At 42.5% G+C, this 12,230-nt stretch overlaps 1 protein-coding gene across 2 annotated transcripts in view; it reads left to right on the forward strand.

Annotated features, from left to right (window-relative positions):
- The window catches only part of CHN1 (chimerin 1), a 110,174-nt gene that overhangs the window by 769 nt on the left and 97,175 nt on the right, over window positions 1–12,230 (forward strand). The gene's annotated exons all lie outside the window — the stretch shown is intronic.

Here is a 12,230-nt window from a genome sequence, read left to right on the forward strand (position 1 = left end):
TCTTTAAAAAAACACACACACACACACAAAAACCACCACCATCTGTGTGTTCATACAATAACTAGCTTTTGCTGTAGAGTTTGCATTTGAAACAATGGTAAGTGGGGGGTCCCCCAAAATAAGTGTTGAAATCGCTTCCCCACCCCTGTCATCCCTCTGGTTTGCAAGGCACTCAGAGTATCTATCTCTCTAAAGGCATGGAAACATTAAAAAGAAATCCAAAATCTGTACTTTTGGGCGGTCTAATAAGGATATTGCTCTATATGGATTTGTGTTTTATTTTTTAGCTTCTCTGTGGCATCGGAGAAAGAAGTTCTCACCAAAAGGGACTGGGTTGTTGTTGTTTGTACAGAACATAACATGTTTGCATTTCCTCCTAAACAGATATAATATATATATATATTGGACAGCAAAAGCTGTGAGCATCTTCATAGAATTTGCTGAACAATTTCAAGAGAGGCTATACATCCAAGAAATGAAATGTCCTTTTTTTTTAAAAAAAAACAAACCTTACAGTTGATATTTGATTTTAGCTGTAGGCGCCGTTTCTGGTAAATAAAGCAATAAAATGGCAGAGTTTTATATGCTGGCATATTAATATATTTAAACTGATTATTAAACTTAATTATGCACATTCCTAACGTAATAATTAAAAATGACTTTGCTACAGTGAAGGAAGCAAAATATAATCTCGATATTAACATATCATTTGTGGAAGCAAATTTCATTACATAAATAACTCATAGCTGCTACTTAACTTGAGAAGTGCTTTCTACTGACTAATTTTGCATAATTAGAATTTATGCATAATGTGTTTCCACATAATCTTATAGAGATGGTGTTTACTTCTCATATTTAGAATCAGATTTTTGCTGAGTGTCTGACACTTCTGGTAATGCAAAGTTTGTTAAGACTCAGCATTCATTGCTTTCTCAGGCTTTTCTCCTCATGTTATTATAGTTGCTGCATTTTTATCCCTACGATTTAGTGTGCTCTTTATATTTTGTGAAAGTTATTCAGGGGAGACTTGGTGGATTCCTAATTTATTTATCTACAGAGCTATTTCTTGATATGTACAGAACTTATGAAATTATACTATAGGTTACCCAAGTCTACCTGTAATGGAAAACTATCCAGCCAAATTACTCACATTGCAGTTCTCCCTTAGGTCTTTCATTGATCCTCCATCTCTGCTGACTCTCTAATGACTAAAATGAGATTACTTGTGGCTGAAGAAATCTTATGAAAGCCTTGCATAGCTAGTGAGAGACCAGTTGCCCATCATTTTTCTTTCTTCCCCTCTCCATTCTCCTGATAATTGCTGCCTCTTCTCAACCCAGGAGCGCAGGTGAAGTGGCAGCAGCAGCTGAGGTCACCAGCACAATGAAAATATCAAGATTAGTTCATAGTCTCTGCAGCTCTGCAGAAACCAGAAGACAGCCAATATAAAAGGCTGTGAAACACCTAAGCTTTGCAGGTGTGTAAAACACTGTTTCAGATGTGGATCATAGTTTTGTGAATTACCAACTTTGGGGATTTAACCTTAATGAGCAAATCACAGACACACTCAAAAAGCCCAGTCACTTGCAGCAACTGTTATAAAATCCTGGTAGTCATTGTATAATGATGATGATGATGTACAATTCTACATTCTCCAGACGTCAAAGAACAAACCTACAAACAAACCTACAAACCTCTTATTGATGTGTTGCTTCTCTTGGATGCTCTATTGTTACTTTTAAAACATATTTCTGAGTAGTTGGTAAAATTATTTGTGTGGTTAGCAGATGTTGCTTCTTTCTCCCTCTGTCTCTCCATAGATAGATAGATAGATAGATAGATGGTCCTTGCATTTAGTGCCCTTTTAATGTATTATTCTATTGCTAAACACCAGCTGTGTTCTGCATCAGTCCTGTGATGAGTACCAAACAAATGAACAGAAGCATTGCCAAAGAGACACTATTGTCCCTTGAAGAAACTATTGTGCAAGATCTACGGCAGGGGTGGCCAACTCCCAAGAGACTGTGATCTACTCACAGAGTTAAAAACTGGCAGTGATCGACCCCCTTTTGGGGGGTTCAGGTCAAAGTGGTTGAGCTTCTCTTAGGAAGGAGGAAGGCCCATTTTTGGGGGGGTTCAGGTCAAAGTTGTTGAGTTTTTTCAGGGAGGAGGTAAAATGTTGAGCTTTTTTTAGGGGAGCTTCAGTTGTTCAGCTTCTTTGTGGGGAGCCAATGGTCTTCTGGTAGATCACTATCTACCTGTTGGACATGCCTGATCTACGAGTTAGCGACACATGATCAGAAGAGTTTCTCTTTAGTCATTCATAACCAAATCATGGAGGGAGGAGGGACAGTGCAGGTTCATTCTGTACAGGCCCCTCCGCAAGGCTGTCCCTGTGTTGAAGGCATTTTTGCAGCAGGGCAGCCTGCTGGATGCATGTAGATTTTCCCTGTGAGCTTGAGCCCTGAGTGCTCAATGGGGACAGCCTAGCCACATTCAATAGGCTTGCTCTACTAAACACAACACATGGAGAGCTTTGATGTGAGGCCAGCACAGGGCAAACATATATAGTCCCTCTCTCCTCCTCCACATGATTATCTGCATCTAAAGAGGGCCACAAAATTGGCTGTGGTGGGGAGAAACAAGCTACAGTGGTACCTCTGGTTGCGAACGGGATCCGTTCTGGAGGCCCGTTTGCAACATGAAAAGAACGCAACCCGCGTCTGCACACGCGCGGGTTGCGATTCGCCGTTTCTGTGTATGCGCATGACATCATTTTTTAAAAACTTTATTAAGTACAAATTAGAAAACCATACATATTTACAAGAAAAGGAAATACAAAAGAAAAAGAAAATACATATAACCAAAAAATTAGAAAATATTTTGTCTCTTTTCATTCAGAGGTTATTTATACCTCTATAAAATGCTATTCACAATAGAGAAGTGAAATGAAAAGTAAGATATCTGGAAAAAAAGAAGAAAGAGAAAATAAAATCAAAAGTAAAAATTTTAAAAAGCAGAGAAGTATTCACTATACACAGCCATTTTCAATCTATACTTATTTTCAAATATATAATTTCATCTTGTCCTTATCTACCTTAAGTAAAATGTTTTTCAAGAGACATAAATGATGCGTGACATCATTTTGCGCATATGCGCGAGCGGCGAAACCCGGAAGTAACCCTTTCCAGTACTTCCAGGTCACCGTGGAACGCAACGTGAAAAAGTGTATCGTGAAGCAAATGTAACATGAGGTATGACTGTCATGCTTTTCTCAGCAGTAGTAATGTTTAATATTCTTAAAAAATAGAGCTTTTTCTCAGCTTTGGGTGATTTTCCAGCTGCATCCCTATCTATAGAAAGTGAACATTTCTATTATTATTATTATTATTATTATTATTATTATTATATACTGCCCTATACTTGCAGGTCTCAGGGCAGTTACAGCATAAAATCACAATGTAAAAACTCAAAATTAAAAACAGAAACAATCCAGTAACTCCCACCCACCAACACGTTTAAAAAGGGTATTGGTTGTCAGTCAGCCAAACGCCTGGTTAAAGAGGAACGTTTTTGCCTGGCCCCTAAGGGTGTATAATATACAATGATTCATGCCCTGGTTACATCTAGACATGACTACTATAATACACTCTACATGCAGGGCTATCTTTAAAGAAGATTTGGAAGCTTCAGGTGGTACAGAATGCTACCTCCCAGTATCTTTCTAGATGATCAGGGCATATAACACCCTTCCTTTTCTGGCTACACTGGTTGTCAGTTGCCTGTGCAGCAGTGTGCAGAAAATATGTTTGCTTGAGACCTTTCCTGGTACCCACAGTCCTTGGCCCCTCACGTGTTGTTGAACTGGGATGAGAGTTGGAGTTCAGCAATTGGAGAGGGTTCATGCATTCCCCTGCTCTAAAACATTGGAATGGTTCATAACACGATTTTCTTTTTAAAGAGAAAACACCCATCCATACCTGTTGGTACCTCTGGGCTCCACACACTTGCAAGCCACTGCTATGCACCTTCATTTCTGACTCCAGCAGAAGCTGATCGTCCTCTCTGACACAAATTTGATGGGTGTGCTTTATTGCTCATTGCAAGGTGGGAGGTTTTTATGGCTACAAATAACAGAAAGAGAAAGGTCAGATACAGAGCTAATGATCAACTATCTTTATTTTCATCCCTTCTGTGTTAGGAAAGACCCGTTTCTTCCTGTTGTTGTTTTAAAAAAGAATGCTTCGATTTCCAAGCGGGGCATCACGTTTTTAAAATGTTCCCTTGCATTTAAAAACAACGCTGACAAAGTGGAACCATTGTCCTTCTTACGCTTGTTTTCTTTTTGCAGGATTTTTTTTTTTAATGCAAGGGAGCTTTCAGACATGTTTCTGCCCGTCTACAATAGTATACTCCACCTTCCCTTCTCAGGATTGTGCTGCTTTTATTGGCATGCCAGACTAATATGTTAATTGGATTATTGCACATTTAGGTTATGAAACCGTAAAATGGTATAGCGAACTGCACCATTTCAAGCTGCAGGTGGAGGATACCATTTCTGAAGGTTTCTCCATGTCAAGAAGCCCCCACCCCTAACTAGTAAATCAAAGAGGCCGTTGCCCAGCACAATTGCTTTCCTGTAACTTGCAAGGACAGGAACATTCTCCATGCCCTTTTTTTCCATAGGGGAGCAAAAGAACATTTAAAAAATTGTGATTCTGCATCTGTAGTCTTAGGTGGAACAGTCCATTATGCTACCATCAGACTTTAGCATCCCAAGCTATGTAGGCATTAGCAGTTAAAAATGCAGAAAGGCAATTCCCTTCTGCTGCATTTCAGGTTACATTTGTACCTGAGAGGGGCAGGAATGCCTTTACCCAGTGCATATTGCCTGTTTTGTTTTTGCATGCCTGCAACATATCCCAACTCTGATTCATGAAGCTGCTGTCTGTCCATGTACAATGGCTCTATGAAGCATACAAACCCCAGCTCAACAGTGGAGTGAATACAGCCCAGTTTTTCAAGTCGGGCAAAAGCTGTTTTGAGTGAAAATGCATCCACAAACAGTATTTTTCAAGGAACTACAGGATAGATATAGATCGTGGTTACCTTCATGTGTACATGGCTTCAGTCACCAGTTGTAGGAGTACACGGGAGCCAAGTAAACGATAATGTATACAGTGATTTCTCATTTAAACGAACAGTAAAATTGTATGCTTTATTCTGGTAATTTGCTGGTGCTATATCCCTTTCAGCTGATGCTAGGAAAGGTCAACAAAAAGCAACAAAACGCCAGTCATTATTTTAGAAAATTCAGACAAGTTGTATGACGGGGTGTTATACGCATAGTGTGCACACTTCATCCCGTTATTATCCACTGCAAACTGTGGGTTTTGTTGTGTTCAAAAGCCTACAAACTCTATGGCGATAGTACAAAAAGAAGGCACAAATGCTTTCTTACATCTTTTATCAAAATGCTAGGAAGTTAGGAAGAGTACAGACGCGTCCAACCTCTGTACTCTTAGCAACCACTCTGATCCCTAATAAGTACCCGGCTTTATTTTGTTACACAAATGCACTTCTGTCCAAGTAGCCACTACACAATAAAATTGGTGCCAGCTCTTAGTAAAGCCTTCCGTTTTGTAGCACATGCCTTTTTTTTTACAAGTATGTGCAAGTTTTGAACACAGTGCATATATTTCTCTCTTGGATTTTTTATTTTAACATGTAAACTTTAGCTGTGGAGTATTGCTATTACAACTTTAAAGAATTTCACCCCCCGGGGGCGGTGCGCTCCCCCCGCACCCCTCTTCCTCCGCCAGTGGTCTTGTGAACCCATCACCAGCAAGTCAATGTATGCAGCTATGCAATAAAAACCTGTGTGTGCTCAATAGCTGAATATTTTGACTTTTTGTTTAGCAATAAAAATGAACAAAAATATGAGTGCATTGCAGGCAAAGCAAGAAATCTTCCTCTTTTCTCTGCCCTCACCCAGCTCCAGCCTCTTGCCCCAGGTGGGCCGTAAGGTCTGTGCCATTTGAAAAGTGTTTCTGGCCTTGAGAATCAAATGGCTCTCTTCACCTGGTGCAGTGAAACTCTTTATCTAATTTGAAAAATCTAATGAAGCAAATAAAGACAGTAACCTTGAGAGGATCTTATTCTTTTTGCTGGCAGTGCATTCTCTTGACTAAAATTGAAGAGGAAGCCTGCTTGGAAACTCAGGAAACAAAATGGACCTGTTAGCTGGTGAATTGGTTTCAGCAGATAAAATAATTTGAGTATCCCGAGGCTGAGGTTCATACCCGATGATGACAAATTTCAGTACTTGCTTGATCAATTTGGTGCCTTGGGAAAAGTAGTAAACACAGTTGCTGAGGTCAGGATAAGACAGTGCTAAGAATATTGGAGCACATGCTAATCTCTCATTGCCTACAGTTTTCTCTGCAATCTGTCCCCAGAAGTCATAGAATCATAGAATCATAGAGTTGGAAGAGACCACAAGGGCCATCGAGTCCAACCGCCTGCCAAGCAGACCCCTTCCCTTACCAGGGGTCTGACACTAGAATCAAGCCTGCTGGTAGAAGAATATCCTGTGTTGGATGACTGGTAGTGTAGACCCCACGTTTCCCATTTTTGTGCATGATATTATTGCCAGAACCACATTTAAAGAGACAGGTCACCTTTGGCCCTTACTCTGGCTAATTCATCCATTCTCCCTTGGAAGAGTAAACTGAAGCATTGGGTGCTCATCATTTTGGGTTAACCTATTGCCCGCAGACACTATGTCAGCTTTCTTAAAGGCTGAGGAATTGTAAACATGTGCACAACCAGAGAGCCTCCTTGTGAATCAAGCTGCTGTGGTCACAGCTTGCTAAAGAAGCCACATCCTTGAAACACAAATGGCTTTTGTGATTTGCAAAGGAAGAGTCTGTGTTTGCTTCTCTGGGCCAGAATGTTTCTGTGTAACCACAGTTCTAACCCACAAGAGATTCAGCCTTAAAGTGGCAAAGGAAGACGAAAACTGCACATTGGGCTGAACGACTTGAGATATTCCAGAAATGCCCCTTTTGCTCCCTTGGTTAATTCCTTTTATTTAATGCAGAAGCAAATTAAATGTGGCGTTAAGTGTGGCATTTAATGTGCAGGGTTTTAAAAAATGTAAATGCAACTGGCTGTAGGGGAGGTTGCTGATAAATGTCAGGCTCCCATCAGACAATGGGGCTTTAGCCATTTTGTCACCTGTTGCAACCCTGAGTGGGGAAATGCTATTTGCATTGATAGGATTGGGAATGTTCACCCAAAGCAAAGAGCAGTTTCGGAATCAGGGAAGAGTTCAGATTGAATCTGGTAACCAGCTTAGGATCTTATTGGTCCTGATGGGTGCTTTTTCTTTTTACTTTTTAAGGGAGCAATATGACACAAATAGCTTAGGGTGAACTATGCAGGCTAAGGCTTTGTTGGAATTGGAGAGGCAAACTGTATGGAACTGTAGCCCAACAGATCTTTTTGATGACAAAAAAGTTGCTTCTGGAGAAGGTGCTTGAGAGCAGGGAGGGAATCATGAACCCTTCCCCTTCCTTCCTCCCTTCCTTCCTGTTCTCTGTTCCATTTTGCCTCCAGGGGGCTATCTCCCCATTTCAAATACTTTCCCCCTAGAATTTAACCTCTAGGTTCTGCTAAATGCTGAGTCCATTAGCATTTTAGATATTGCAAGCAGATGTATAGGTTGAGTCCATTTGCATTAGCAGCTCCATAGAAAGGTTGGGGGGACTCTCTCTTTTAAAAAAAGTCATGTCCTTAAATGCAGGGATTTAGTGTTGCAAACAGGTGTCTTGTAACCCTTAAGCATGCCAGCTGTATGTTCAGAGCTGCAGAAACGGTGGAGGGGAGAGTTAATTGAATGACAGGCTGCAATGCATACAACAGAAAAGGCTGTCCACAATGTGGACCCTGTTTGTAGAGTCTGTCACACCCCACAATACTTTTAACTACCAGGTTTTATGCGGGGTTGGGAAAATATAAAAACAAAACTCAAATGCACCTACTTTGTGCATGTCCCATTACCACTTCCACCCTGCAGTGGTCGAAATCAGACTGCCAGAAGCTGCTCCATCCAGCATGCATCCTGAAATCCTCCAAAATGGCCAAAGGCCTGGAAACGATGCCTTATGAGGAACGGCTAAGGGAGCTGGGCATGTTTAGCCTGGAGAAGAGGAGGTTAAGGGGTGATATGATAGCCATGTTCAAATATATAAAAGGATGTCACATAGAGGAGGGAGAAAGGTTGTTTTCTGCTGCTCCAGAGAAGCGGACACGGAGCAATGGATCCAAACTACAAGAAAGAAGATTCCACCTAAACATTAGGAAGAACTTCCTGACAGTAAGAGCTGTTCGACAGTGGAATTTGCTGCCAAGGAGTGTGGTGGAGTCTCCTACTTTGGAGGTCTTTAAGCAGAGGCTTGACAACCATATGTCAGGAGTGCTCTGATGGTGTTTCCTGCTTGGCAGGGGGTTGGACTCGATGGCCCTTGTGGTCTCTTCCAACTCTATGATTCTATGATTCTAGGTGTGAATGAAGGATGCAGATAGGCTGAGGACTGGCACGTGGTGGAATTAGCATCCGAAACCGCCGGTTATAGGGCAGTACAGTCTTACCTTGGCTCCTGAACGCCGCAAACCTGGAACATTTGCAAACGTTCTTTGGAACCCGAATGTCCAACAGGGCTTCCACGGCTTCTGATTGGCTGCAGGAAGCTGATTGGTGCAGGAGCTTCCTGCAGCCAATCAGAAGCTGCACTTTGGTTTCTGAAAGTTTTGGAAGTCGAATGGACTTCTGGAATGGATTTTGTTCAACTTCTAAGGTACAACTGTACAGTCTTCTGTAGCAAAACACCTTTGTTAAAAACATACTTCTATTTCAGAGTTCCAACCTAAAAATCCTGTATCTTCAGTAATCTAGACATAAAGCTGAATCAAAACCCTATCTAATGAGAAATAGGCGTTTGTTTCTTGCAAAATACACTCCTGCCTGCAAACCTTTTGAAACCAATAACAAGTAAAATAAATTAACTTCCCAAAAATCATTGCATGATTTTTACTGGTTCTCAGCATAATAGTGAAATTTGTTGTGCAGTTGCTCCACCTTGTGGCCAATGAATCTACAGTGAATGGAGAAAGCAGCCAGCAGCCTTGACTTGTGGGCAGGCAGAACATTTGTATCCTGCATCAAACGCATCTGATGGGTACACATCTCCTGAATATTGCACTGTGTGTAATTTTTAAAGGCCGTGTAAGAGCCAAGTGCTATATTTTTGTTTTTGAAATGAACACCATTTGCCTTGCAGTGAATGTACTGCTTTTTGTAGTAGAAAATACCCCTGTATGATTTAACTGAACTAGATCCTTATCAAGTGTGGGGTGCTGCATGTGTACCCCTAAACACCAGAAACATGATAACAGGGAAATGCCATAGCTTAATGATGTAATTCATACTTTGCACGCAGGAAGTCACAGACCCAATGACTGGCACCTCTGGGTAAGGCTGGGAAAGACTCCTAGTTGAAACCCTGGAGAGCTTGAGGTGCCAACGAAGCCATTTAATAAAAGTTTATTGAAATGATGGAGAATGCAGAACTGGCAAAGCTAGCAGAAAGAAAGAAAAAATAGAGATCAAAATGATGAACCATTCTTTGAGGATTGGAAACCTTTTGAAGAATATCTAAAGAACTGCTATAATTGCATGAAATCGCGAGCAGGATTTGAAGAACAGTGGTACCTCTGGATGCAAACGGGATCGGTTCAGGAGCCCCGTTCACATCCAGAAGCGAACGCAACCCACGTCCGTGCATGTACACAGGTCGTGATTTGCCCTTTCTGCGCATGTGCGTGACGTCATTTTGACCGTCTGCGCATGCGCGAGCGGCAAAACCCGGAAGTAACACGCTCCATTACTTCCGGGTCGCTGCAGCGCGGAACCCAAAAAAACCATATTTTTCGCCCCATAGGGCGCACTTTTTCCCCTCCAAAAATGAAGGGGAAATGTGTGTGCGTCCTATGGGGCGAATGCAGGCTTTCGCTGAAGCCTGGAGAGCGAGGGGGGTTGGTGCGCACCGACCCCTCTAGCTCTCCAGGCTTCGCGCAGATCTCTGCAAGCCGTGGGAGCCCGCCCCGGGCTCCCGCGGCTTGCAGAGAGTTGCCTGCATGCCAAAGCCTGGGCGCGCTGAGCTCAGCGCGCCCAGACTTCGCGCAGCTCTCCGCAAGGTGCAGGAGCCCGGCGCTGGGCTCCTGCGGCTTGCGGAGAGTTGCCTGTTCTGGGGGCTGAGGTCGGGGGAAGCTCGGGCTTCCCCCACCTCAGCCCTGCGCCTGGAGGGGAAATAATTTCCCCCCCTTTATTCCCCCCCCAAAAAAACTAGGTGCGCCTTATGGGACGGTGCGTCCTATAGGGCGAAAAATACGGTACTTATCCCGAAGCTACTTCAACCCGAGGTATGACTGTATGAGCAACAGTAGAAAGACATTAAAGCTAATAATTTAGGATGTGTATATGGAGTGTTATCAGTTAAAATATGCAGCATTAAAGGATAAGCATAAAACATCATGGAGGGTGGGATGGGAAGTCGATGGATAAATTAAATGTATTGTTGATGCTAAAGTATGTAAACTTTTGAAAACTATTTTTGTTTTTTAAAGAAAGAAAGAAAAAGAAACCCCAAAGAGCTGCTTTCCCAGGTACTCAACTCGATGGGCCTGTAGTCTTACCTGGTCTAAGGCCAGCTTCCTGGGTCCTCTCTTACATGACATTCTTGAAGGATCAAGGTTTCCAATGCCATCTGCCTCCGTGTGAGTTGTGTAAGGCCCACTGGGGACTGTTACGTGAAGGAAGTTTCCATACATCCCAGGGGTATTTTGTTGCTTCCCAAAGGTTCAGTCCTCCTTTCGCCCCAGGGCTCTCCTGCATTTAAAAAACCTGGCCCCTTGCCTCTTAAAACTCGCCACTCCCCGCGCAGTACACTGTGACAGTGTTGAGCACATGAGAGGCATGTCGCCTTTGGGGAGCTACCAGGTGCCACAGCATAAGGGAGGGGAGGGGGGCTGTGTGTGCCGTTGAAAAACAAAAAAGCGGGGGGGGGGTGTGTAATAAAGTTCTTGTGCGATGTCTGCTTTAAATACGGAGATGCCGTAGGCAAACTAGCCCATGTGTGCCGAACCATAAATTCCAGAGAGGTATTTTGCGATAGTTTTTATAAAGCTTTTAATGGGAATTCCTGAAAGAAAAAAAATGCCATTAGGATTCCATCACACCAGAAGGTTCCAACATGCTTGCTGCGTTAAATGAGCCTTCCTTTTCCATTTGACCTTGGGAACGCGGCGCATAGTAAGGCTACTTTGTATAATCCCATTATTTGAAATTGGCTTGCTTGTTTCTAACATAGCCAGGGGAGGGGGGCAGCTATTGAAACAATTGCAGTCCTATACTTTATTACTCGAAGGCTAAGGAAGTAGCTGCCACAGCGCACTCAGACTTGACCGCGCTAATGAGCGCATGTTCTGGGGCTGCCTCTTTAAGACTTGGTTCCCAGTGTGGCGTTGGAGAAAGTAAGATACCCCTGTGCTTCGATAGCCCATGGCAACAGAACACGCTTCACTGAAATGAGAATCAAGTGCAAGATTTTAAAGTAAGGACCAGTCCAGAAGATTTAGACTGAGAGAATAGACTTCTGCCTTCCTATATAAATATTATATTGGAGAACAATGGCTATATCTAAAAATCAGCTCCGGTCTCTTAATACATCACTCTCTAATAGTAGTGATGCAACATGAACAATGGCTCCATTCTTCTGGGGACTATAAAGTCCTTTCCACTTTAACCTTGGTGTGGTACGTCTACAAGGCTGTTTCCAGATGGGCTCCCCAGCCCTCTCCTCTCCCAGTCCATGCTTTGCTTTTTTGCTATATAAGCAGAATTGCTATTGACTTTCCACACTACTGGGGATACTGTGCTTTTTATGTGTGCACATCCTGTTATATTCTGTCCACACCACAGGGCGTGATGTGACCATGCGGTTGGGTAAAGGATGAAGTACAATTAACACGAGCAGCTATTTAAAGAGGGTGGGGCTTTTTCTGATACGTTTTCAAATCAAATTACATACTTTGTGCGTGGCACTTATTTCAGCGGGATACCGTATTTTTCTGTGTATAAGACTAGGGTTTTTTCCTTTAAAATTATG

The sequence above is a fragment of the Podarcis vaucheri genome, assembly GCF_965113315.1.
Source record: "Podarcis vaucheri genome assembly, chromosome: 1".
Lineage (NCBI taxonomy): Eukaryota > Metazoa > Chordata > Lepidosauria > Squamata > Lacertidae > Podarcis > Podarcis vaucheri.